Source organism: Bubalus kerabau, chromosome 17 (assembly GCF_029407905.1).
Source record: "Bubalus kerabau isolate K-KA32 ecotype Philippines breed swamp buffalo chromosome 17, PCC_UOA_SB_1v2, whole genome shotgun sequence".
In the NCBI taxonomy this organism is placed as follows: domain Eukaryota; kingdom Metazoa; phylum Chordata; class Mammalia; order Artiodactyla; family Bovidae; genus Bubalus; species Bubalus kerabau.
Genome location: NC_073640.1, coordinates 62,607,879 through 62,633,058, shown reverse-complemented (window position 1 = coordinate 62,633,058; position 25,180 = coordinate 62,607,879). Strand labels below are relative to the sequence as shown.

Genomic DNA, 25,180 nt, shown 5'->3' with positions numbered 1-25,180 from the left:
TTGGGTTGGCTGAGGTCACTGTGACTGATAAGAAGCTGTCTTGAATCCGGTTTGCTTCTCGGGCGCCTTCATGTGTATTTTTCCATCATAAATGCATGAGTTGTTAAACCTTGGCATCTTTTTGAGGATTGCACAGCACGATGGATGGATTATTACTGAATGTGTGGAGAGTGTGTTGAATCAGATGGAATTTCATAAGGGTCTTTCAACCTAGAAGGAAAATGGTGCTAAACTTTGATGGCAGAGGGATTTCGTTAGGGAGGGGCCATTAAATCTCAGGATGTAAGGAAAGATTGCGCTCCCCAGGTGGTGCTAGTGATAAAGAATCACCTGCCAATGCAGGAGACATAAGAGACATGGGTTTGATCCCTGAGTCGGGAGGAGGGCATGGCAACCTACTCCATGGGCAGAGGAGTCTGGTGGACTACAGTCCATAGCGTTGCAAAGAGCCAGACATGACTGAAGTGACTTAGCTCACGGGCACAGGGAAGGATTATTCGTAGACTCCGAGGACCATCAGCTCCATAGCAACCTGTAGTACAAAGGCTTATTCTGGAGATGATGCAGCTGCTATTTCTTGCTGCCAGTGCAGTGGGGTTCTCTCCATGTCTTTCCAAATCACGTGCATGTGCCACATACTTACACAATACAGATAAACAGGAACTCTTGTGAGTGGTTGGTAGGAATGTAAATAGTACGTGGAAAACAGTACAGAGGTTCCTCAAATGTTAAAAAAAGAACATGCATAGAATCTCAGAGTCTCACTTCTGATTATATACCCCAAAGAAGCAGAATCATTATATTTTTTAAAATATTTATTTATTTGACTCCAAAGGGCCTTAGTTGTGGGTCACGAGATCTATCCTGGCAGGGGGGCTCTGGAGTATGCCGGCTCTGTCTTTGTGGTGCCTGGGCTTAGTTGCTCTGCTGCATGTGGGATCTTACATCCCCAACCAAGGATTGAACAAGGATTGAGTCCCCTTTGTTGCAAGGCAGGTTCTTAACCTGGAATTCCTGTGCCCACCAGGAATGTCCTGTGAAAAATCAGTATTTTGAAGGAGTTACCTGCATTCATATAATCAGTATTTCTTTATTCACAACAATCATTTTTCTTCAAATAACACAGTTTTATCCGATTTCAGTTCTTCATAACAGAACTTAGTAATGCCCCAAAGGCTCTCAAGGTTGAAAGAATCTATTAGAGTTTCTTTTCATGGTGAAACCAAAGAATAGTTAATTTGGGGATTATGTACTAATAATTTGCACTTGAGTTACTCTCTCCACACTCTGTCCATAGTGGAGATTTTATAGACTCTGGCCCCTTAAAACCTACTCCCCTGTTTATGGATGTTCCTGTATGATATTTCCCAATGTCCTCTTTTGTTCCCAATAAAACCAATAGTATGTGCCTGATTTATGTGAAGTGAAAATAGAAAAATAAACATGTAAACTATTAGGAAATAAACTTCAGAACTAAGGTTAAAAGTGGTATCTCTTTTTGACCTTGGAGAATTCTGAAATAACTTATTTGTGATTATTTATTTATTATTGGCTGAACAGTTGTGGCTCAGGGGCTCAGTGGCTCCACAGCATGTGGGAATTTCCTGGACCAGGCATTGACCCCTCGTCTCCTGCATTGGCAGGCCGATTCCTTATCCCTGAGTCACCAGGGAAGTCCCAGAAATCATTGAGAATGCAGACTACATAGTGGTATTTTTTTGTTTGTTTGATAAACTAGACATTTCATACATTCAATCCCCAACATTTTTGTTTTTGTTACTTTGAAGTCACCGAAAGCACAAGATGGAACCAAACCCAAAGTTTGGTTTGGATACTGGGACAGATGATATGTTATGAGATTGTTTGTTAACTGATGAAGCTTTCTAGTTGGAGCACTGTAGACTTCCAACCTGATGGGAATTTCTCAGCCTGCCCAGATAGGCAGCATAGGAAGCAGTTGGTTGTAAAGTCTAAAGGTATCAGTTGTCAAACATTGGAGAAACCACGATGAGACTGTTCAACAAAACACTGAATGTTTACTCATGCTATGAATTTGTTACATTCCTTTTCCTGCTGTACAGATATTTTCCATTGTTCTATATGGTTGTTGAAGATGGTAGTAAATTACTATTTATCTGTTTTGCTAAACAGAAAAATTACTATTTACTATCTATTGCCTAGGACATTTTTACACTAGCCTAATGAACACTAATGTTTAGAAATATTTAATATTAATACTAAATAGAAGTCCAGTTTTCCAAAACATATTAAAATGTTGAAGTAACATTATAGAATTAATAAATATCCTCCATAGTTCATTGTCAGCTGTAGTAGAATTTCCTTTTTCTTGTTTTTTTTTTTTTTTTTTTTTTAATACTGTGATGGGTTTTGCCATTCCTCAACATGAATCGGCCATAGGCATTCCTGTGTCCCCTCCCTCCTTCCCCACCATATCCCTCCAAGTTGTCACAGAGAAGTGGCTCTAGATGCCCAGTCATATATCAAACTCCCACTGGCTATCTATTTTACATATGGTAATATATATGTTTCAATTTTCTCAAATCATGCTACCCTATTTCTTTTGTTTTTTCAAGTTTTTCCTTAGCGTTATTTTTTCTGTCCACATGTTGTGACTGAGATTTAAAGTTTAAATTACACTTCTTCTCTACCCCACACTAACAAATACATAAGTCGGTGGGTTATTTTGAGACTTTTGTAATGTGAAAATGCACAGAAGACAATGGCAGGGAACATAGTAGCTGCCCTATAAACATGAAGAAAGTTCCTTTAGGACTTGAGTTCAGTCAGTTAATACACATAGAAATATTTATAAATCGTGCAAAGTTGGTGATAATTTCTGTGAAGATAAATTGTAATGTGTTCTCAAGGTGTTATTTTGTAGTCTGCTTTGTTGTCCACATCTGATGGAGCTTTTGGAAACAGACAGCAAAGAAAAGAGAGAATATATAATTTTTAAATAAAAACTAAAACTGCCTAATTACTGTCAAGTGATCATCTAGTAATTTTTGACATTCCATTACGTTGAGGAAGTATTCACTTATGATGTTATATGTATATGACATATTATGATGTAAACAAGTTTTTCTCAAAAGTATTTGTAGCTATGTCATCATTAGCATCATAAGCATGGAACAGAAACAGTTTCTATAAAGAAGAAGGCAGTTCTCATTACAGGAAATTTTTCTCTCTTCTTTAATAACTTTTAAAATTTATTTTTGGCCGTGCTGGGTCTTCACTGTGCCCCTGGCTTTTCTCTCCTTGCGGCGAGCAGGGGCTATAAATTCTGTACATAAAATACATAAACGTGGCTGGTGTTTGGTTGGAGACTGGCATTCTGAATCTCCTTGTTTTGATCAGTCCAGATCACTCAATGTCTTTTTTCCTTTCAGCTGTGCTTAGTCGTTTTTGCTGCACGAGGGCTTTCTCTAGTTGCAGCAAGCAGGAACTACTTTAATTGCTGTGTGCTGGCTTCTCACTGCTGTAGCTACTCTTGTTGCAGAGCACAAGCTTTAGAGCACAGGCTCAGTACTTGTGTTGCTCAGGCTTAGTTGCTCTAAGGCACATGGTATCCTCCCAGACCAGGCATCAAACCTGTGTCCCATGCATTAGCAGGTGGATTCTTTATCACAGGTCCACCAGGGAAGTGTCACTGAGCAAATCCCAGTATCTTTCAACCAGGATCCTCCTGTGTCTTTTAACCATTAATGATCTGCCTCTTGAGAAATTTGTATGCAGGTCATGAAGCAACAGTTAGAACTGAACATGGAGCAACAGACTGGTTCCAAATAGGAAAAGGAGTACGTCAAGGCTGTATATTGTCACCCTGCTTATTTAACTTCTATGCAGAGTACATCATGAGAAACACTGGGCTGGAAGAAGCACAAGCTGGAATCAAGATTGCTGGGAGAAATGTCAATAACCTCAGATATGCAGATGACACCACCCTTATGGCAGAAAATGAAGAGGAACTCAAAAGCCTCTTGATGAAAGTGAAAGAGGAGAGTGAAAAAGTTGTCTTAAAGCTCAACATTCAGAAAACGAAGATCATGGCATCTGGTCCCATCACTTCATGGGAAATAGATGGCAAAACAGTGGAAACAGTGTCAGACTTTATTTTTTTGGGCTCCAAAATCACTACAGATGGTGACTGCAGCCATGAAATTAAAAGACGCTTACTCCTTGGAAGGAAAGTTATGACCAACCTAGATAGCATATTCAAAAGCAGAGACATTGCTTTGCCAGCAAAGGTCCGTCTAGTCAAGGCTATGGTTTTTCCTGTGGTCATGCATGGATGTGAGAGTTGGACTGCAAAGAAAGCTGAGCGCCGAAGAATTGATGCTTTTGAACTGTGGTGTTGGAGAAGACTCCTGAGAGTCCCTTGGACTGCAAGGAGATCCAACCAGTCCATTCTGAAGGAGATCAGCCATGGAATTTCTTTGGAAGGAATGATGCTAAAGCTGAAACTCCAGTACTTTGGCCACCTCATGCGAAGAGTTGACTCATTGGAAAAGACTCTGATGCTGGGAGGGATTGGGGGCAGGAGGAGAAGGGGACGACAGAGGATGAGATGGCTGGATGGCATCACTGACTCGATGGACGTGAGTCTGAGTGAACTCCAGGAGTTGGTGATGGACAGGGAGGCCTGGTGTGCTGCGATTCATGGGGTCACAAAGAGTCGGACACGACTGAGCGACTGAACTGACCTGAACTGACCCTGCAAAATAAAATTTGGGGTCATCACCCCATAACTGGGAGATCTGAAAACCAAGAGAGACTCCCCTAAACTTACCTGGACTTCCTGAGGAGGACGATGGGCCCAAGAGGCTGTTCCTGATTTACCAAGGCTACTATGTCGGAAGCTCAGAATGGTACCTGTTTTGCTGCAGCCTGCATTCCCCTCAGGGTGCATTGTCGTTGGGCTGCTGCAGTGACTAATAAGCTTGATCTTTGAAGAAGTGGAATGTCAAGATATTTTTCTCCTTATAGGTGTTACTATGAGGTGTTACTAAGAGCTGTGTGTTTCACATTCCAGCTTGTCATCCCTACACAAAGCCAGTTCTTGTTTACTTAAACTGCTTAAATTAATTCTAATTGCAGGAATATTTCTGGGTCCAGTCACCACCCCACATCAATCCCCACCCACCCCTTCCCACCCCCAGCCCGGGCACCACACCAGCTTTCAGTTCCTATACTGAACTGCTTCAGTCTCATCAGCAGGAATCCCGTTAAGAGGAAACCTTACTCTCCAACGCAATTATCCCACAGAATTTTAAGTTTTTACTTTAAAACTGTTACAGTTATGAGGAACCAATGATGCAACACAAGACGGGAAAGACCCTCATGTACTTCTAAACCCTGACAAGATACCTGGGAAGCAAAAGGAAGAACACAGCAGGTGTCCTCTTGGCCCAGCTCGGCACCGCTGGCTCGGCCCCTCACACTCCCAGGTGTAGGCCTGTGTCCTACGTCCCGCCCCTCACGCCCAGGCGCATGCGTGTGTCCTACGCCCCTCCCCTCGCTGTGGCATTCTTCTGATACCAATGGCTGAGGAGTCTCGCGTCCTCGCTTTGACGCAAGCGATTCTACAGCCAATTCCCGAAGCTGAGACTTGGTAGGTGCAGTTGACCATTGGAAATGTCAGGTACTTGTTTTTGTTTTTGTTGTTAAGCTGCTCCTGTCGGATCCCCTCTCCTCCCTATCCGTAGTCTCCAGTCACTTCTCACCTTCCTACTCCCCGACCCCTTCCTCTAGCCCAAATAAATTCAGCCGTTGCTGTGAGAGGCCCACGGTCTGATTTCCTCTTGATGTAAGATCCTGAGGTAACAGATACAGTGCACGAAATACGTAGTAATTTAAAGGAAAAAGTCATTTTAATTATGACGTGGCACTTGATGATTTTGTAAGTATCAAATCACGTGTTCAGGAACTAGTTTAGAAGTTCAGCTTTGGGACTGGTGCTTGAGCTGAAGTTCTTTCTCGAGTGTTAGGGAGGCGTATTACTGTCCTTTTTTATATGAGCATGGTAGTAAACTGACTACAAAGACTTCATTTTAGGAGATTATTTTCAGTGATGCTGGTTACTTGTATGAGCATTAGAATCAAAGAGAAACATAAAATTGTCGCAATGCTCACTCAGATCTCTTTGAGGTCCCCAGGGACTGTAGCCCGCCAGGCTCCTGTGTCCATGGGATTTCCCAGGCAAGAGTACTGGAGTGGGTCGTTGTTAAGTTGCTCAGTCCTGTTGGACTCTTGGCAACCCTATGGACTGCAGCAGGCAGGGTTCCCTGCCCTTCACCATCTCCAGAACTTACTCAAATTCCTGTCCATCGAGTCGGTGATGACATCCAACCATCCCATCCTCTTTTCTGCCTGCTTTCCATCTTTCCCAGCATCAGGGTCTTTTCCAATGAGTCAGCTCTTCACATCAGGTAGCCAAAGTATTGGAACTTCAGATTCAGCAGCAGTCCTTCCAGTGAATATTCAGGGTTGATTTCCTTTAGGATTTGTTATGGGAAAATGAGAATCCAGAGTCACAAAGCATACCTCGGAGGACACTCAAGAAAGCAGAGTATGGTTTATTACCCCTAGCACGTCCCAGGGGAATCAGTTCTGAACAAGGACCCCAACATTTGCTAGAGATTCGGTTTTATACCCCTCACTAAGTGAGCGTTTGCATGTTCGCAACTTTTTTTTGATGTATATAATTTAGTTTTACAACCTGTAGGTGTAGGGAGACTAACAATTAAGGTTAAAGGGGAACAGTAATTATACTTCAAAGGGGATATCTTCATTGTTAATTTAACCAGGGCAGCCTGACCTTAACTCCAATCTTTGCCATCTGTGGGGAGAGAGGTCTCCAAGGAGACCTGGTTTTACTTTAAGGATGGTTTCCTCATTCTTGGGCAAAGTTCAGGCCCAGTTTACCTAATGTCTTAAGATGGCTGACAGGCCTCAAGATGGAGTTCTTCCTGCTCTCCTAAAAGCAGCCCCAAGAGATTGATGGTCCTAGATGACTCGCCTTGCTGTCCAAGGGACTCTCGAGAGTCTTCTTCAGCACCACAGTCCAAAAACATGAATTTTTCTATGTTCAGCCTTCTTTATGGACCAGCATTCAAAAAGCAAAACTTTGATTCTAATTTTTATATCATAGGCTCTTCAGATAAAACATTCATTTGCTTAAGCACTGCATAAGAACATTATAAAATTTTTATTTTCTAGTGTTCCCCTTACATAATTGTTGAAATGGAGATGATCTGTAATGTATACATAATATTTAAGTCATGAATAATGTTGATAATGCCATTTATCATGTTTTAAAAATAGTCCACAAAAATGTCATCTTACCTATTTACACCTCTCATACAGAGGGTTACCATATGCAGCTGTTTTTGGTTAGATGCCACATCCAAAGACTCAACGGCAGTATGTTACGTGATAGGTTAAAGCAAAATCAAACAAAAAACCCATGAATTTAATTTGAAACTGTAGATGATATTACATATTTGCTAGGAATTTGATATTTGGAGAGAAGAAAATACAATCGACCCTTCGTATCTGCATATCCATGAATTCAATCGAAGAATGGAAAATATTTGGGGAGAAAAATTCCATGATATTCCAAAAAACACAACTTGAATTTGCCACTCATCTCAACTATTTCCATAGCACTTACATTATATCTGAGCTTCCCTGGTGGCTCAGACAGTAAAGCATGTGCCTGTATTGCGGGAGACATGGCTTGATACGTAGGTCAGGAAGATCCCCTGGAGAAGGAAATAGCCACCCACTCCAGTATTCTTGCCTGGAGAATTCCCGGTACAGAGGAGCCTGGCGGACAGAGGAGTCTGACTCTATGGGGTTGAAAAGAGTAGGACTGAGCGACTAACATTACGTTATTTTGAGTATAGGGACCTTTGTTGTCAATGTGATACCTATGCTTTTTAACTTCCCTTCCAGGAAGCAGACATCTTTTAATTTCCTGCAGTCACCTTCCTCAGAGATTACACTATTGAATTGTTTGGCCCCGCCCGCCTCACCTTCCCAAGGTGCAGGGCAGACCCGGCTTCCCTCCACGACCCGCACCCTGACAGCTTGTCTCCGTTTAGGCCTCTTCCCCAGGCAGCCCCCGCTGTTTCACTGCCGGCCCGCGCAGCTTCCCACATCTGGAAGCGGAGAGCCAGCGGTGCAGCTGTCTCAGCAGTGCAGCATGAGTTTCTCTCTTAGTCGCACGTGCCGCTCTCACTCGGCTTCCCTCAGTACCCCGGGTCTGAGGGTCTCTGCTGACTCAATCCCCACGCTCACCCTACCAACCCCAGCAAATTCAGACGTCTCCGTGAGCGGTGAAGGGGCGCCTCCCTTTTGGTTTAAAGTCTGCACTGAAGCCGGTCCCTGCTTTTGGAACTCGGAAACGCTGCGTTTCGCACCTCTTTCCGTCTTAAAACCATTTACTGTCCCATCTGCACCGCATAAAATTCTCTTCCATGAGGTGGGCATTTACGCTCTGTGGTCCTCAGCCTCACCTTCTCGGCCCCTGGAGGCCACGTCCTCTCCCAGGTCCTGGGATTCTGGGGAGTGTGCCCCGCTCCTGAGACTCAGTCCCTCTCAGCGGCCGTGTCTCCTCGGGCGTTGTCTTCATAATGACCTTTCCCCTGATCCTGTGTCGGGGTGGGTGACCTGGGCCAGCCACTTGACCCCCGTGGTTCTTCCATCCCAAATTCAACCAGCTGGAATTTGGCTCTTGCAGGAGGAGGGCTTCTAATTCAGCAGCCATTCCCGTAAATAGTGGGGGTGGGGTGGGGTGTGGTGTTATGAGAAGCAAAGACGTCGACTTTGAGAGAAGTAGGAAACTGAAAAAAGCCTGAGGAAGAATCGATGACAAGAGAGTTGGTGAGGAACTTGCTAAGAGACAGTAACATGAAAGAGAGGAAGTCTTGAAGGTTGTGGGTAGGCAAGGACAGAAGTTTAGAGAAAAGCAGGATCTCCAGAGAGTTAAAGGTGAGCAAAATAGGAATGTGTTGTGCTGGGAGCCAGCGTGAGGAACTCTGCCCGTGGCAAAGGTCATGAGGAAGGAGGCTCAGCATAAACAAAGGTGGGATTGAGCCTCAGGAGTCCCCCTGGAAATTCTCAAGCATTTATCCCCAAAACCAGAGTCTGGCTACTTTACTGCTTTGTGCTCTCACCTACACCTCTGACTTTACCGGGGGCTGTTCCCCACCACCTCTCTCTGAAAAAGAGTTAACTTACAGCTCCAGTTAATAAAGTTCCTGGGTGTGACAAGAGTGTTTCAATCTACAAACTCCTTTGGAAATCCTCTAGCCTGCCTGAACAGGTTCTTCTGGCCGTATGTGATTGTTCACAGCCTCCCAACTGTGAGAGGCATGAGATGTTCTAAACTGTCTAAATACAGATTCCTCTGAACAGTTAAAAGATTGATTAGAAATTGTATTGGTGAAGGGTTTTTCACTTGTTGGGCCAATGTTTGCTGCTAAGTTTCCATATCCCTTACCTACTGTGTCCCTGGGAGTATATTGATTAATATAATTGGTGTATAGGAATATAAGTAGTAGCTTTAATGTTTGTAACCTTGGACGCTTGAGTTAATTCTTTTCTTGTTATAGCCTACCACACCTTTGCCCTATAGGAATGCAACTTTATCTAATGCTTTCAGAGGGTGGTGCCTGACTTTAGAATAATCACCTTTAGAGAAAAATAAGTTTTCTGAAGAAAGGATCTTAAAATGTTAACAGGCCTCTTGGCCAGAAGATGATGTAATTCACCTAAACTTTTGCATACGATAAGTTTGCAGGAAGAAAGCCTGGCTTACTGCTGACTCTACCCCTTCCCCCATTATCCCTATGCACAACTTAAGGTATAAAAACTACTTTGGAAAATAAAGTGTGGGCCTTGTTCACCAAAGCTTGGTCTCCCCATGTCGTTCTTTCTCTCACCTTCTGGCTGAATTCCCATCTGGAGCGTGGAGGCTCATCAAGCCTACTAATTATGCCTGGGCTTCTAAGATCTGACCGGGGAGGCCTCAGTGTCTCCTCTCCTTTGGGAGAATGGGAGGACGCCTGTGGCCTACATAGGTGACGTAAATTCCTTATCTTGGAATTTTATTAGCTTTTCACATAAACCAAGTTATTCAGCCTCTTTTCTCCACTGAATTTTCTCACTGAGCTATCCTTATTTAACCACTCTTTATATCTTTAATTCTATCATATCCTGATCGCTGAAGCCGTCTCCCCTTCGAATTCCCTGAATCCTGCTGGGGCTGGACCCCGGTAGTGTTGTTCAGTCCAAGTCTTTGCGACCCCTGTATCTCTCAGAGTTTGCTCAAATTCATGTTCATTGAGTCCAGGGATGCTATCTAACCATCTGATCCTCTGCTGACCCCTTCTATAGCCTTCACATAGAGGGGCTGTAAATCAGGGGTCCCAAAGAGGGCGACAGTGGAGAGGCAGTTCACATAGAGAGCCCGCAAAGGGGATACAAGTGTTGGAACCTTGGCTTACAGAGCAATATCCTGCTGGGCAAGAAAGGGGACTCCTAGTGATCGGGCTTCCTTTGTGGCTCAGCTAGTAAAGAATCCGCTGGCAATGAGGGAGACCTGGGTTCAATCCCTGGGTTTGGAAGATCCCCTGGAGAAGGGAACCCACTCCAGTATTCTCCAGACCTGGAGAATTCCGTGGACTACAGCCATGGGGTAGCAAGAGTCAGACAGGACTGAGTGACTTTCACTCACATCCAATAATTGGAGGAGCTGAGAAAGCAAGCAAGGTGAAAGGAAGCATAGCCACTTGGGGGTGCCAGAGAGTTGGGAGGAAGGGAGGGCAGAGATGGAGGAAGAAAGGCAGAAATTCATGGAGATTTAGGATCATCAAGAGGTTGGATTAGAAGCATTTTACAGGGAACAGATAGCAGCGAGAGGCTGGATGGGAGTCAGGGAAGAAGTAGAGAGGAGGACAGCTGGAGAGCAGAGGGGAAGAGAAAGGGAGACTGAGAAAGAAGTAGGGAAACAGATCAACTAAATGAAGTGGAAAAAAAGTGTGCAGGTGGTGGAGAGGACTAGATCCAGGAGAGTGTTGAATTGGTACAGTCTCCAGACAGAGTCCTGGTTCCTACTCAAAGAAATATGCATAACAATGTCTTTGAGCCCCCACCCAGGTGGAGGGTGGTAACTTCAGACTGAAGACAAGATTCCTGGAGCACAGCTCTGTTGCCTCACCACCAACCAATCAAAAAGGGTCACAAACCCTGCAACCCTCACCCCAAATGTTACCTTCTGTTTCCGGGGACCAGAGATGACCATCCTGTTAGGTCTCCTGTTTGGCCCCTGTCTGTTTCCTCTCTGAGAGAGGCCAACAGTTTCAAACTAAATTGCTGTTATTATAAGGGTTAATGCTGCTTTCAGGCAAAAAATACTTTGACTTAGATCTGGTAGACAGAGACTTCTGCTCTGCTAGGCAGGCCTACGCCCATGCATAGCAGGAAGAAGTTACAGAAGAAGGAGACCTCCGCCCCAATTCCCAAGAAGTATCTTGAGTAGGAAGTCTCTCAGGGGGAGTTGTTAGGGGAAACACAGTGATTGAAACCGCCCACCCTGGCCAGGTACCATAGTAACCATTTGCATGAGTTGTTTTATGACAGGAGATCCTGATAAGGAATACAGAACTAATAAGCCACCACCAACCGGAAGAGTTCAGGAAAGGTCTAAAGGAGACACTGCGTGTCCGTTCAGTTCCCAGAATCCCTCTCGCTAGCATCCATCTTGGCTGAGCGATGCGTGCACCACCAGGAAAGACTCTGAATTAGAATGATTGGTCAAAGACCACCCGGAAACTAATCCCATCACCATAAAACCCGACATTGCGAGCCACGCGGCAGAGCAGTTCTCCTGGGTTCCCTTACCCTACTGCTCTCCACCCGGGTGCCCTTTCCCAATAAAATCTCTTGCTTTCTCAGCACATGTGTATCCTCGGACAATTCATTTCTGATTGTTAGACAAGAGCCCAGTTTAGGGCCCTGGAAGGGGTCCACCTTCCTGCAACAGTTGGATAAGGATTATGAAGTCGTGATACATTGATTTTTGCCTTACCTCATAGCTCAGTTGGTAAAGAATCTGCCTGCAATGCAGGAGACTCGAGTTCAATTTCTGGGTGGGGAAGATCCTCTGGAGAAGGAAATGGCAACCCACTCCAGTATTCTTGCCTGGAGAATCCCATGGACAGAAGAGCCTGGTGGGCTACAGTCCATGGGATCGCGAGAGTCTGACACGACTTAGTGACAAAACCACCACATTGATTTTTGGCTTTAGGGTCTAATAAATTTAAAACTTGTAATAAATTTAAAACTTGTTTCTTTACATTATACTTCCCTGGTGGCTCAGATGGTAAAGCATCTGTCTACAATGCGGGAGACCCGGGTTCGAGCCCTGGGTTGGGAAGATCCCCTGGAGAAGGAAATGGCAACCCATTTCAGTATTATTGCCTGGAAAATCTCATGGACAAAGGAGCCTGGTAGGCTACAGTCCATGGGGTCACAAAGAGTTGGACACGACTGAGCAACTTCACTTTCACTTTCTTTACATTGTACAGATGAGAATTGCGAAACTTCTGTCTGTAAGGCTTGTGCCTTTTGTAATTATTTGTATTAAAAGATAACATCCATGTGTAGAACTGACTGACTCTTACTACATGATGCCTTTTCCAGGAACATTAAATATGTTCTTTTTGATCATTTTCCTTTTTGCTTTCTCCTTTACGTTTAATTCTTTTTGTAGCTTGGGATAGATTAGATCATTCAATACCGACTTTCTTGTAAAGAATATTTGCTTCTGAAATAAGATTTGTTGCCCTCCTGTAATTAATTCATGTCATTGTTTTCTAAGTATGCTGTGTTCTCAAAAGTTTTTTTTTTTCACTTGACACCATAATTCTTCAGTGGAAAATTTTTTAACAAGCTGATTCACTTTAGGTCTGTTTCATGTTTATTTGAGGCCCATTTGCTCTTTCTTCTTGATGTTATATTTTCGAAGCATTTTTCTGGTAACTAGTAAAGAGAAGTAGACTGTTTTGATGAGTACTTGGGAAGAATGTCAGTGATCTTTTATATTAAGAGTCACGACCTAATTTAAGCAGTTCATCTAATACTCCATTTTCCTCTCTTTTATGTGATCTGGTAACTCGTGAGCAATGAGGTGATCTGATGATGTTTCCCTCGGGTCCAGAATCTGAGCAACAGTGACCGCTGAAATGATTGGCCAAATAGGGTGTGGGACTGTGTGTGGCAGTTCTTCTTGGAGGGAGAGCCCAGTTGTTACTAGAATTTGAAATGGGTCCCAGTTTTGCAAAGTGAAAAAGGACAACAGTAGGATGGAGGCGGGAACATATGCTTAGAGTGAGATAGATTATCAGCAGATGTCTTCTATGAATAAGGGTCAATCTGCAGGGAGGCCTCCCACCTTTACTGGCTTCCCCGTGTCCTCAGGGCAGCATCCTGACTCCTCAGATGGCTCCACAGCCCTTTGTCACCCTCAGGTCACTGCCGGTGTCTCCAGCCTCATCCTGGGAGCTGACCCCATTCTCATGGTCAGGCTGTCCTGGTCACATTCACTTAGTCCTTGCTCATAGACACCAAAACCTTCTCTGTCTCAGATCTTAGTTTCTACGCCTGCCTTTGGTCATTAATCACCGTGGCTCTTGCTCTTTCTGTTCCTTCAGGTCTAGGCCAGCGAGGTCTCCCCGTCTCTTTCCCATATTCTCTGTCACATTAACCAGGTTTACTGCCTCTATATTAATCACCTTCATCAGAAATGCCCTTGTCCTTTGACTGTTCCTCTTTTCCCTCCATTGAAGGATGCACCATGTTCCTCTTCCTCCCTGGATGCTCACAGCATCTCACTCTGGGGGTGAGGACTGGGAATGTGGGTTGGGCTGAAGAATTCTCAGGGGAGACAGAGGGGACAGAGTAGGTGATGATGGTTCCTGTATCTGTTCTGGACATTTCAACTCTAATTGATCCTTACCCCCTTGTGGACACTTAATTACTGAAAAGCAAAAAGATATGGGGAGTCCTAATAAGCCTGATAGATCTAGTGTCTTGAGATGTCCCCATGTTTTAGTCTGCTGTGTCATTGCTCACTGCAGCCCCCAGGTCTTCTAAGCTCCGTCCACCCAGGGACCGGTTGCCATCTTACACAGCAGCTCTGCCTTCCAGCAGTTTATCTGCTCAGATCAAGGGATGCTGAGTTTACTGTGGTTAGAGTGGCCAGGAGGTTTGGAATCCAAGGGGATATTAAGGAGTTCCCCCTCTTTAAAAGATCAGGGATATCTTCCAGTTAGCTCTCACTGGGGAGAACAGGGATCAGTGAGACTGGGGTCTCTCTATCTTTGTTAATTCTTCACTGAGCTCAATCCAACAAAATCTCAAGGGCCTGTAAAACTTTATGATGTCCCAAGTTGCTGGCAGGTTTTCTCAGGAGGGCCAGCTCCTTGGTCTCTGTACTGAGTGCCGAGTGTCCTTGGATTTTCAGCTTGTGCACAACTCTGTTGCGATGCTCATGCCCTTGGTCTCTGCTGTTTAACCCTCTTGTTCAACCATGCATGAAGAGGTAGAAAAATGGGGGAAAGAGAAGGGGAGCTTGTTAGAGTCTCCAGGAGGGCTGTGGCAACAAGAGTAGGCCTCTGGATGAACCCAATGAATGGGGATGTGTGTGTGTATGAGAGAGAGAGACATTCATACTTGTGGGATCATGTTGTGTGGAACTGTTGACAAAGGTGGTCTCAGTTCTACCTGGAGGACCTGGGTGTGGGCTCATGGCCAATTGTGGGCTGCATGGAATGGAGGGCATGCCATAGTGTCTTAGCTCAGTTTCCCTGGGACACAGATGCTGTGACTGAGTTTTGCATGACTGGGTTTCATTGGGAAACACATGATCACACCTCTGAAGGAAGGAAGGAAGTGGAATTGGATTGAGGACTGTTACCCTGCAGTGTGTTAGAATCAAGGCCTGAGCTGAGCCCACAGGGAGGTCTGGGTGCAGGAGGATGGGCACAGTGGTCACAGAGAAGGGGGATGAGATCCAGGAGGTGTCCCACAGCACCCCTCCACACAGTGGATTCTGTAGAGTATTTAGAGAAGGCGAAACTCAGGCCCATAGAATAACTGTCATTAAAATTCCAGAGATAATTTTGTGGATTATCTATAGTTTTTCTCTTAGTTTAAGTTACTAATGAAGAAGATTTCAGATGGAAGGTTAAAAAAGAGAAGTTGACGTGTTCCTTGAAAAATGTTGAAGTTGCATTGGGGCGTGTGCATCAGCCTACACATCTGTCTTGTATTATTAGATTTTGGTGATGACAGTTTGGGGCTGCTGGGGTCACTGTGACTGATAAGATGTCTTGAGTCTGGTTGGTGTTTGGGCGTCTTCGTGTATATTATTCCATCATTAACACAGGAGTTGTTAAGGCTTGGAACCTTCTGGGGATTGCATAGCAGGATGGGTGGACTATTACTAGGTCTCTGGGGAGTGTGTTGGCCCAGATGCAGGTTTGGAAGTTTCTTTCAGCCTCAGAGGGTAATGATTGGGCCTCAGCTTTGATGGCAGAAGTTTCGCATGATGCACTGAAGGCTTGTTCTTAGAATCCGAGGGTTATCAGCTCCACAGCAACCTGTAGTACAGAGGCTTATTCTGGAGATGACGCAGCTGCTACTTGTTGCTGCCAGCGCAGTGGATTCCTCTACTGTTCTCTCATCGTCTTTACAGGTCTCGGGCGTCTGCCATGTACATGCACAGTACAGTTAATGGTTGTAAACGGTTGAAGGCAATGTAAATGGTACATGGAAAACAGTACTGCTGCTACTGCTGCTACGTTGCTTCAGTCGTGTCCGATTCTGTTCGTCCCCATAGACAGCAGCCCACTAGGCTTCCCTGTCCCTGGGATTCTCCAGGCAAGAACACTGGAGTGGGTTGCCATTTCCTTCTCCAGTGCATAAAAGTGAAAAGTGAAACTGAAGTCGCTCAGTCGTGTCCGACTCTTAGCGACCCCATGGACTGCGGCCCACCAGGGTCCTCCATCCATGGGATTTTCCAGGCAAGACTACTGGAGTGGGGTGCCATTGCCTTCTCCAGGAAAACAGTACGGAGTTACCCAAAGATTAAAAATAGAACATGCATAGGATCGCGCAAGCTCACTTCTAATTATATAGCTAAGAAAAGCAAATTTTTAAAAACTGTTTATGTATTTGGCTTTGCCTGCGTCCTCCAGGATCTTTGGTTTCAGTGCACCGAAATTCTAGTGTGGTGCTCGGGCTTAGTCCCTCCGCTGCCTTTGGGATCTTAGTTCCCCTACCAGCGATTGAACCCACATCCCCCACAGAGCTAGGCAGGTTCTTCACCACTGGACCATCAGGGAAGTCCTGTGCAAAAATCAGTATTTTGCAGGAGTAACCAGCACTCCCGTGACCCATAAGGTATGATTCACAACAGCCATGTGTTGTAGAAACAACCTGAATGTCTGTGCTCAGCCAAGTGGATGATGAAACCGTGATGTGTGTATGAGACAGGCTGGGTCTTGGGACATTTTACTGCGGTTCTTGCACCTGGATGAACATCTTCTCGGGCAACAGACCTCAAAGAAAATGTAATTGAACGAAGAAACTATAACCACATTCATGAGCTGACAGCAATTCTGAACAATAAGTAAAAGGACCACAAACCAAGCTTGATTTCTGAGGCTCCAGAAGCAAAATCAGGTCACTTTCCGTGATCCCTGCTCACAGCACCACCGGGGGGCCCGAGGCAGGGCAGATCACCTCAGCTTCCTTCCAGCCTTAACCAAAGGGATCAGCTCACCCCTCTTTTTGGGAGGAGCAGGGGCACACACTTCTTTTTCTGTCCCTCCTTACTGCAGCAAGAGTCCCAGTAAAGCCTTTCTTGAAATTCCCCTCTGGTCTCATTTCTATTGATTAAAAAGCCCCAGGATCCAGGTTGAAAACACCTAAGTGTAAGTGTTAGTCACTCAGTCATGTCACACTCTTTGTGACCCCAGGGACTGTACTCTGCCAGGCTTCTCTGTCCATGGAATTCTCTAGGCAAGAATACTGGAGTGGGTTGCCATTCCCTTCTCCAGGGCATCTTTCCAACCAAGGCATAAAATCTGGGTCTTCTGCATTGCTGGCAAATTCTTTATCTTCTGAGCTCCCAGGGAAGTCCTCATTGGTAACCCAGGCAAATATACACACATATTTCTAATGACATATTCAGTTCAGTTCAGTTGCTCAGCCATGTCTGACTCTTTGCCAGCTCATGGACTGCAGCACGCCTGGCTTCCCTGTCCATCATCAACTCCCAGAACTTACTCAAACTCATGTCCATCGCATTGGTGATGCCATCCAACCATCTCACCCTCTGTCGTCCCCTTCTCCCACCTTCAATCTTTCCAAGCATCAGGGTTTTTGCCCATGACTCAGTTCTTTTCATCAGGTGGCCAAAGTATTGGAGTTTCAGCTTCAGCATCAATACTTCCAATGAATAGTCAGGAATGATTTCGTTTAGGATTGACTGGTTGGATTTCTTTGCTGTCCAAGGGACTCTCAAGAGTCTTCTCCAACACCACGGTTCAAAAGCATCAATTCTTTGCCACTCAGCTTTCTTTATATTCCAACTCTCACATCCATACATGACTACTGGAAAAACCATAGCTTTGACTAGACAGACCTTTGTTGGTAAAGTAATGTCTCTGCTTTTTAATATGCTGTCTAGGTTGGTCATAGACATAGCTTTTCTTCCAAGGAGCAAGCGTCTTTTAATTTCATTTGTGCAGTCATCATAAGCAGTGATCTTGGAGCCCCCCAGAATAAAGTCTGTCACTGTTTCCACCGTTTCCCCAGCTATTTGCCATGAAGTGATGGGACCGGATGCCATGATCTTAGTTTTCTGAATGTTGAGTTTTAAGCCACTTTTTCACTGTCTCACTTTCATCAAGAGGATCTTTAGTTCTTCTTCACTTTTTGCTATAAGAATGGTGTCATATGCATATCTGAGGTTATTGATATTTCTCCCAGAAATCTTGATTCCAGCTTGTGCTTCATCCAGCCCAGCATTTCACATAATGTGCTCTGCGTGTAAGTTAAGTAAGCAGGATAATGGTATGCAGCTTTGATGAACTCCTTTCCGAATTTGGAACCAGTCTGTTATTCCATGTCCAGTTCTAACTGTTGCCTCTTGACCTGCATGCAGGTTTCTCAGGAGGCAGGTCAGGTGGTCTGGTAGTCCCAGCTCTTTAAGATTTTTCCACAGTTTGTTGTGATCCACACAGTCAAAGGGTTTGGCATATTCAATAAAGCAGAATTAGAAGTTTTTGTGGAACTCTCTTGCTTTTTTCATGATCCAGTGGATGTTGGCAATTTGATCTCTGGATCCTCTGCCTTTTCTAAATCCAACTTGAACATCTGGAAGTTGACAGTTCACATACTGTTGAAGCCTGGCTTGGAGAACGTTTAGCATCACTTTGCTAGCATGTAAGCTGAGTGCAATTCTGTGGTAGTTTGAACATTCTTTGGCATTGCCTTTCTTTGAGATTGGAATGAAAACTGACCTTTTCCAGTCCTGTGGCCACTGCTGAGTTTTCCAGATTGGCTGTTGTATTGAGTGCAGCACTTCCACAGCATCATCTTTCAGGATTTGAAATAGCTCAGCTGGAATTCCATCACCTCCACTAGCTTTGTTCGTAGTGGTGCTTCCTAAGGCCCACCTGAATTTGCATTCCAGGATGTCTCGCTCTGGGTGAGTGATCACACCATCGTGGTTATCTGGGTCGTGAAGATCTTTATTCTACAGTTCTTCTGTGTATTCTTGCCACGTCTTCTTAATATCTTCCACTTCTGTTAGGTCCATACCATTTCTGTCCATTATTGTGCCCATCTTTGCATGAAATGTTCCCTTGGTATCTCTAATTTTGTTGAAGAGATCTCTAGTCTTTCCCATTCTGTTGTTTTCCTCTATTTCTTTGCGTTGATCACTAAGGAAGGTTTTATTATCCCTTCCCATGTAGATGGAGATTTTTGTCCCTTGGGACAGCCTGGATGAATGCAGAGAATATTATGATAATTAGGACAGACAGGGTAACACTGATATTGTATGGGCTTGCTTATATGTGGAGTGTAAAAAAGTGAAACTCACTAGTACCAGACAGTGGGATGGTGGTTATCTGGGGCTGGGAGGTGGGGAGGTTGGGGAGATGTTGGTTGAAGGGTGGTACAGACTTTGAGTTGTAAAATGAGTGCGTCCTGGGGAGGTGTGTGCAGCACGCTGACCATAGTTAATTCTATTCTGTTACTGCATGCTGGGAATTTGTCAGAAGAGTGCATCATCAGTGTTTTCACCACACACAGAACATGGGAATTTGGAGGTGATGGATGTGTTGGTTCGTAGATTGTGATAAATATTTCACAGTGTACACGTGTCACATGATCACATGGTTTATGGAATATGTACACATAACCCTTCTCATTAGTCTCAGTAAAGCTGGAAAAGAAGAAAGTGGGAGGTGGCCTGGCCTTAATCCTTCACTAGTGATCAACCCAGGCTTCACATGAGATCATGAGGCATTTTGCCCGGGCATGTTTTGTACCCCTCCCCCAAAAAATACACTCCTCAAGATCTCGTGTGGGGTCTCGCCCCAGGAATGTTCACAGGCCGTGGATGATTCCGATCTGGATCCTGCATTGAGCACCAGGGCTCTTAGCATCCACTTCTGAGACTGAGATCAAGTCCTGGGGGAGGGAAGGGTGCTCTGCTCTAAGTGGGGCTGGACCAGGGCCTGCTATGTGACCTGAAGGGGATCGTGGGTTGAGCGGAGGTGTCCTCTGCTTCTGTGTACATAAGGCCTCACCAGGAGCGGGGTGTGATCCGAGGGAAAGTGTGGGAAATTCCCGTGTTGGTCTCTCTGTGGGAGTTGACTGTCCTGCGTGCCTCCTGAGACAGTGGGCACAGAGGACTGTCTGTTCCACAGTGTGAGGGCTTCCCTGTATGTGTGGTTGGGGCTCAGGAAGGGAATGTGTTGACCCTAAGCACTAAACAGCATGTTTTCCACTTTCATGATAGAACTGTGAAGACTCATGGACGAAGGAGCCCAGAAGAGGAAAGAACAGGAGTCAGGCATGGCTCTTTCTCCGGTAGGGTCATATTCTCAGTGGATTCTCACACTGCTTTCCTGAAATGCCCTTCTCTGGACTTGGTAATCATGTCTGACTCTGAAGTATCCTGTCTGACTCCTGTACATGCACACTCACCCAGGGCCTTCCCTCAGGGCCTGGTGTCTCCACTTAGATCCCATCTCCCCATGACCTGGTGACCTGGACCTTGTGAGGAGGCTCCCCTGGGTGCCGTCCTGGGCAGAGCTTCTCACTCATGGGTTGGAGACGGGGTCTCAGTGCTGTTGAGCAGCAGGGGTTGCTTAAGGCCCATGTGGATACGCTGTCTGCTCTCTTTCAATCAGGGTAAAGAAGCTGTAGGTGGACCTCAGGTATTAACATGTACAGTACATGGTAAAATCTGCCAAAGAGGCCAATGAGGGGAAATCAGTTCTGACTTTTTATAGTACATTTAAAACTAAATGAGCACCTCCTTGAAAACTTAAGTGTTTGGGAATGGAATGGAACATTCAGAAATAAATGTCAGGGCTTTGGAGTGTTTCGTAATTTAAACTGTGAAATCGGGCTTACTAATTTTTTTTTTCTTTCTTTTTTGACCACATGATTCAGCTTCCAGGGTCTTAGTTCGCTGAGTAGGGATCAAACCTGAAACCCTGCAGTGGAAGTGAGAGATCTTAAGCACTGGACCATGAGGGAATTTTCCAACTTTACTAATCTTGATTCAGTATTTTCTTAGTGGAACAAAATTATAAATTTTGGAGTTTGTTAATAAGTACATACCTAAAATTAATGATACAAATCACATTATTATTTTAAAAATATATTTATTTCCTGTACTCTGACTTCATTGCCTCAGTGTCTTTTCCCTTGTTCTAGAGAGCAGTGACCACTCTGGCTGCGGTGGGCACACTTCCCATTGTGGTGGCTTCTCTTGTCTTGCAGCCCAGGCTCTAGAGTGCGCTGGCTTCAGTAGTTTCACCTCCTGAGCTCTACAGCTCTGGCTCAGGAATTGAGGTTCACGGGCTTAGTTGCCCCTCAGCATGTGGGATCTTAATGGGCCAGGCAACAACCTGTGTTTCTTATATTGGTCAGTGGACTCTTTATCACTGAGCCTCCGGGGACGCCATCATATTATTTTTAAATACAGGTATTTTATACAGATTGGTGTTAAAGTATTTTCTGTATTATTTTCTGCTTGTACTACTTTTTATGTTTTTAATAGTATAAGATAATGTTGAAGACTCCCCTGGTGATAAAGTGGATAGCAATGTGTCTGCCAATGTAGGGGACACGGGTTCCATCCCAATTCCTGGAAGATGCCGCAGAGCAACTAAGCCCATGCCCAACAACTGCTGTGGCTGTGCTCTGGAGCCCAGAATCCTTAACTACTGAAGCCCGCATGCTTGAGCTTGTCTTCTGAAACAAGGGAGGCCACTGCAATGAGAAGCCTGGGCCCTGCAGCCACAACTCCATGCAGTGCAGTCACAGGTAGAGACAGCTGGGTCACAGCAACGAAGGCCCAGCATAAACAAACCAGATAAGCTGTAAAAAGGAAATAGAATGTTAACAAACTTACTGAATCAAACTTACATTTGATTCACTTTTAATGTCCCAGAGATGTCAAAATATAGGAGAAGGGAATGGCTGCCCACTCCAGTTTTCTTGCCTGGAGAATCCCATGGACAGAGGACCCTGGCAGGCTATACTGTCCATGGAGTCCCATAGAGTCTGACATGACTGAGCCAACTGAACAACAACCTCCTCACATAGCAGAGTGAGTGCTAAAAAACAAACCTAAACCTCTAACTTTCCTCCTGCAGATTCTTAAGTCATGTCCAGTTGCTTCTGAAATAACGTCCTCAATTTATACGCCTTGCAGAAATCAGCCTCTACCTGGCATTACCCCGTCTTCATTCCCACGTTGCAGTCACACTGTCTGGTTTTCTGTTCAGTAAATATCTTCCTGTGTCAGAGCACTCAGGCTCTTCTCTCTGCTTACAAAACTCTTCCAGTTCCCACCTTGCCAATCCTAAGTGTTTCTTCCTCACAGACACCTTGTCTGACTTTTCGATGTAGGTCAAGACATTCTGCTGAATCTTCACTTAGCATCAGGCCTGTTTCAGAGCACATATAAAAATAGTGATGTTAAGATTATGGATGTAATTGGCTGGCTGGCTGCTGGATGGTAAGCTCCGTCGTGTTCACTGCGGTACTCCCTGTTAGGGACACAGAGTTGATACTCCCTAAGTTTTGATTGAACGAAAGAAAAAAATAAAGACAATTCTTCTTGTTTCAATCAATTGTGTGTTTCCATGTGCATGCATGAGTGCATGGCTATGTAACTCCATGATTTTATTACAAAACCATCTCATAAATATGGTTTATGCTTAGAGCAGTTGCAGTTGTATCTTAAGTGTGTATTCCATGGCCTTTAATATTTTCTACCTCACCATATGAATAATGTAAATAGTAGTCAGATTATTGACATTGTGTGGGTTGTGGGGTAGAGGGGGTGATCCTGTACAGTGACTATTCATGCTGTTCCATTGCCCTTCAGCTCCCTTGAACTTGTTTCAGGTATTCTCAGGGAACTCTCTGGGGATTGTCTTTTATACTGTTACTTAACTCTTTGATTCCTTAGGTTCAGTTGTCTCTCCCAACCACCTGAGCTCAGGTGCTGTTGCCTCATTTCTTAACTGTTTGATCAGAGCTACTTATTAGAGTGACAGAGTTTTCTCCCCAGTAAGATGGACACAGATCTTTCTCTACTGTTGCTGTTATGTTGATGACCAGTTCATGTGGGTAAAGTCTTTAGACTAATGCTTAGTGTGTATGAAGTGTTGAGACACTTCTCGTGAGTGTGATGATGACATCCTCATCACACTGTGTTCTTTTAAAGCCACTGTGGACTTTGTCCTCTCTGAAGACAGCAGTCTTGCTGTATCATCTAGATAGTGAATGTCACTCAGTGTGTTGAACGTAACACTTCTGCATCAACGACCCACTGTTGATTGTAATCTGTATATTTTTCATGTCTTGTCCACACCCATGATGAATTCATGTTGATTGGAAGATATCATAATCTTAGAAAAAACAGGAAACTAAATTAGAGAGCAACAATTTGCTCCATATAGATTTGCATGGATCTATCAGAATATTACTTCAGCTGAATTGACCACACTTGTCTCATCTCTTCTCCTTTTCTGTGAAAATAATAACCCTCCTCAGGGCCCGTTGGTGACATGTGTTTTCATTTCAGGCACAGTTGACCTCCATGGATGTGTTCATAGATTTCACTCCCGAGGAGTGGGACTGTCTGGACCCTGTCCAGAGGACCTTCTACAAGGACATGATGGTGGAGACCCTCAGGAACCTGCTGTCTGTGGGTGAGGATCACTTCCCTCTGAAGTAGGGATCTACTTTGGGGTATCTCTGCATTTTCCCTCACTGTGTCTTGGGAGCCGTGTTTTTCTTGACTGAGCTGAAAATGTTGTTCACTCAGACAAGTAAGGCTTTGTGATTGGCATCGGGAGTTCAAACTTGTCTTTCCCTTTGATGACCTGCCCACTGTGTGATACACAAGGAGTTTTTCCAGAGCTTGAGTGTTTATAAAGCTGATTTCAAACTTTGAAATATCCAGATGCCTATTTATACCCCTGTGTTCTTGGTTCAGTAACTCTTGGAAAGGAACTAGATACCTGATACATACTATACTGTATATTATTCTGTTCCCTGTGCATTCAGAAGGAGGCAAATAGTAAAGTAATTTGTGAAATATTTTTCTGTCCATCATAATGTCCTCATTTCTTGACTGACAAAAGATCTGGGATTTTCCACCTGCCAATGCAGGAGACACAGGTTTGATCCCTGATCTGGAAGATCCCACGTCACAGAGCAGCTAAGCCTGTGGGCCAGAACTACTAAAGCAGCATTCTAGACCTGTAAGCTGCCATTACTGAGCCCACATGGGAGAACTACTGAAGCCCATGGACTCAGGAGAAGCCAAAGCAAATGAGAAGCCCAAACACTGCAACTGGAGAGTAGCCCCTACTTGCCCAACTTGGGAAAAGTCCAAGCAGCAAGGATCACTCACTCGAACCAAAATAAATGAATAAACAAAATTATTAAAGATAGCAAATACATTTATTTTTTAAAAAGAAAGTTTGGATTCTGGAAGAAGCCAAGTATATGACATTTCTTCTGAGCAGGAATTTCTGATTCTGACCTGAATCATAACTCTATTTTTATAGCACGAGAAAGATCCCTGGATTGTGGAGAATGAGGTGCTAATAGCAGAAAACCAGATTAATGGGAAAGGATCAACAGTGTGATTTCAGGTCAGCTGTCACAAGGACAGAGAGGAAGCCACACAATTCATCGTGTTTGGGAAACTCGAAGTGCGAGAGTTCTATGAGAAGACAGATGTTTAGTGTTTATGAACTCTCACAGGAGATTTTTCTTCTCTTCAACTTCCTGCTCTGTTCTTTGATGTGTGAAATGTACATCACCCTCCAGTGGTGCTTTACAGTGATGCCCACAGAGACAAAGACAAGGCCTTTTGGTTTTGTTTGTTTGTTTGTTTGTTTTGGCTGTACTGGGTCTATTTCCTGTATGGCCATTTCTCTATTTGAGACAAGTGGGGGCTACTCTCTGCTTGCAGGGTGCATGGCTTCTCATCGTGGTGGCTTCTTTTGTTGTGGAGCACCGGCTCTAGGCACACGCACTTCAGTAGTTTCACTACACAGGCTCAGTATCTGTCCTTGATCAGCTTAGTTGCTCCTTGGCATGTGAGATCTTCCCAGAACAAGGATTGAACCCATGTCTCCCACATCGGCAAGCTAACTTATTACCATGCGGCCACCAGGGTGTTAGGGAAATTAAATAAATAGTCCTGTTTAGGCTTCAAGACAAAGCAGTGCATTCCTCTGTGCTTGCCTCCAACCTCCCTGGACACACCCTGACTGTGAGTACCATGACTGCCTACTGTGAGTTCAAGGCTTGCAGC

General features: G+C 44.6%; 1 long non-coding RNA gene across 1 annotated transcript; it reads left to right on the top strand.

Moving 5' to 3' along the window:
* Window positions 1-5,536: 5,536 nt before the first annotated feature.
* Window positions 5,537-24,161, top strand: LOC129632049 (uncharacterized). The gene is made up of 3 exons (XR_008704291.1): window positions 5,537-5,662; window positions 20,126-20,196; window positions 23,435-24,161. It is a non-coding gene; the product is annotated as an uncharacterized LOC129632049 (long non-coding RNA).
* The last annotated feature ends 1,019 nt before the right edge of the window (window positions 24,162-25,180 follow it).